The sequence below is a fragment of the Triticum aestivum genome, chromosome 2A (genome assembly GCF_018294505.1).
Source record: "Triticum aestivum cultivar Chinese Spring chromosome 2A, IWGSC CS RefSeq v2.1, whole genome shotgun sequence".
NCBI classification, from domain to species: Eukaryota; Viridiplantae; Streptophyta; class Magnoliopsida; order Poales; family Poaceae; genus Triticum; species Triticum aestivum.
The window spans coordinates 109,034,480-109,037,620 of record NC_057797.1 but is presented as its reverse complement, the minus strand read 5'-3'; the positions used below and the strand labels follow the sequence as shown (position 1 = coordinate 109,037,620).

Sequence of the window (3,141 nt, the reverse complement as noted above, 5' to 3'; positions counted from 1 at the left end):
ACTACTAAGAAGCAAGACCATTGAACAGAATGATAAACGGCTAGCAGCGGTACGAGCAACAAGAGCTTCTATGCAGGAAGATATGGAAGCGAACCAAGCCCCCCAAAAGAAAAGAAAGGTATGTAGCTTCCATCACATTCATGTTCTACCTGAAGGAAGCAAATGTAGCTTGCAACACTAACCTATATATCTATGCAGGCACCCTCCAGCGCACCTGTAAGCGCGAATGAAGGACGTGTTTTGAGGTCTAGGGTATCAAAAGATCAAGATCATGTTGATCCTGAGCATCAGCCTTCCAAAGGTAGCCTAATGTCACTTGCTATAATTGTTCATATTCTAACCTAATGTCACTTGCTAGAATTGTTGTATGACTATGTTAATTTTCTTGCATGAAGAGATTACTCATGAGCTTGATGGTGATGGTAGTCAAAAGAAAGGTGGAAGAAAAATTACTCGAAAGGCTAACATATATGCAAGGCTGAATCAACCCAAAATCCATATTCCACTTAATGGGGATGGCCAGCCTGTTGGGCCAGATGCAACCGAATTTGCCAATTTCATTGGTACTTTGGTGAGGAAGCATATACCACCTGCAGAGTTAGATTGGCGAGATGTTGATGTAGAGAAAAAGTTGTTAGTGTGGGAGACCTTGAAGGTAGAAATGAGCATAATTTATAACTTACACACTCTTTTTTAAAGCCATCTAACTAAGTGTCCTATTTTCTCTCATTTTAATAGTCATTTTATGAGCTGGACTCAACTGCTTTGAGCTTTGTTATCGACACTTCACACATAAAATGGAAGGATTGGAAGTCAGATTTAAAGAGGTACAAGTTTGATGCTGCACTCACTGATGCACAACTTATGAAAAGACGTGACAGCAGAATTAGTGAAGCTGACTGGAAGACCCTTATTACTTATTGGAGATCTTCGGCATTTGAAGTAAGTCATCCTGCTAATCAAAAATGTAGTATATCTTTGCAGCACACTCTGTCCTGGACATAGATAAACAAATATGCAAGTAATGATTCTCAAAACACAAACAATATGTGTGATAAATCTCCTTTACTTTTTGCTTGTAGTCTCGTAGTGCTATCGCCAAAAAGAATCGTGCCAATGCAGTACCTCATACATCTGGCAGCAAGAGTCATGCCCGTGTTGCCAATGAAATGGTAAAAAAATTACCCCAATTATAAATGATATGCCACTGTGATTCAGTGACTAATGCATATTGAAATAAATAAATGATTGTAGGCTGTCAAACTTGGGCATGATCCTCGGAGAGATGAAGTTTATATCGAAACACATACATGGAAGGAAGGGGAAAGGAAAGGGAGTTATGTGCTGCAGGCAGAAACAACAATTGTAAGTCTCTTTTGCCATGATTTTTCAATATTGCTCAGAAATTGTAGAAGTAGAATTTACAGAGCTCGTAAATATCATTTTGCAGAAAGAACTCATAGAGAATGCTGAAAAGCACCCTGAATGGAAGGAAAAGAGCATTCAAGAAGGTGATCTGTTTGCACACGTATGTGGAATGAAGGAGCCCAGGGGTCGTGTTCGTGTGTTAGGTCTAGGTCCAACACCTCAAGATTTGGGCACACCGGGTACATGGGGTAAATTGAGCACAAGAGTTCTAGTTGAAATGCAAGGGCGTCGAGAAGCTGAAAATCGCTATAACATGCTCCAGGGGCATGTGCAACAAATGGAAGAATGAATGAACCGAATGGAATTGATGTTAGCTTCACAAGGAAGGCATAATCTGGAAACTCCTAGCTCGCAGCATGGTTCCAATTCTCGACAAGTAATGAACTATTTCCACATCATTTCAATGCATCATTAATACATCTTGCATGCACTAACTCTATTTCCATATTGTTGTCTGGTAGAACTCCGGAGCTGAAGCTGAGGAACATAATGATGCTGAAGAAGATGTTGAACATGATGATGAAGAGCCATTTGTTCAAAGAAGAGTTGTTGCAAAGCCCCCAGCAAGATGCTCATCAACCTATGAAGATGAAAGCCTTGTAATCTTCACATCATTACCTATATGTTTAAATTATGTTTTGTTTTCATGTTTCTAAAATAATCATTGATTCAGATTGGTATGGATGTGCTTCTATATGCATGGACTGGTCCTGAAACTCCTGTTGCCAAGGCAACAATTATCTCAGTTGACCCAGACACTATTGTGGGCGGAGAGACCCTTGGACCAGGAACTTATGAGGTTCTTGTCAATGTTGCTATTAGAAGGGATGCTACGGTGCCTTATGAATATGACGGTTTACAAATTATCGATGATGCTGTCACAAGGTCCATTGCATGGCCAGCTAGCAAGGTAATCACCAACAATATGTGTTTTGTCCACTTATCTCAAATTGTTTGATATGTGATACTGACTCATGATCACTTTGCTAGATGAAACCCTATAAACCAGGGGCATCTTCCTCATCCCGCCGCTAAGGTATATTTGAATCATGAGCTAGTATTTATTGTTTGAGCTACAAAACCAGGGATCAAAATGAACTTAACCAGACCCTTGTGTCTTCTTCTTCCTCGTGATAGTTGTTATCTAGCTCTGTACATTGAGCAGTAATGATCAATGTTGGTCTATCTTCTCTTATTTTCAATACCTGCCTAGTTCATTGCCACTTCTTAATGTATAGTTCATAGCTTACATGATTTAGTCGAAATACAACGAAATAATAATGTGATGCAAAAGTTGCTCTTATGTCCATGCTATTGTTTATAAGAGTTGTAGTCTTAAATTGGTACATAGACCCGAGCAATTCCTGTGTTGGGTGGCTCAAGTTGTCTTTGGTAAGTTCTACTTGCCACATGCCTCATTTCCCAAATCTGGTTTAGCCTTAAAAACTATTATTTATTGCTTGGGTGCTCCCTGGGAGATGCCTGGAGCTTGTTTTGTTGGTGTCCATGGGATGAGTGGTCAGCCTGGGCCTGGGAATGTGGTTAGCCAAGAAACATAGACGCCTAGACGTTTCTAGAGGAGCTGGCTGGCACAAATTTGTAGTTGCTCTCCGGCACCAACCAAACTAGCCTGTAGTGCTCTCCACAGTAAATAGTATCATGTCTTCTGAATTAAAGTTGGGAGTCCGGACATGCTAATTTTTTGCCTTATGT

At 40.2% G+C, this 3,141-nt stretch overlaps 1 long non-coding RNA gene across 1 annotated transcript; it reads left to right on the top strand.

Moving 5' to 3' along the window:
• The first annotated feature begins 846 nt into the window (after positions 1 to 846).
• Positions 847 to 1,317, top strand: LOC123184953 (uncharacterized). Its single transcript, XR_006493129.1, has 3 exons — positions 847 to 942; positions 1,107 to 1,172; positions 1,255 to 1,317. It is a non-coding gene; the product is annotated as an uncharacterized lncRNA (long non-coding RNA).
• The last annotated feature ends 1,824 nt before the right edge of the window (positions 1,318 to 3,141 follow it).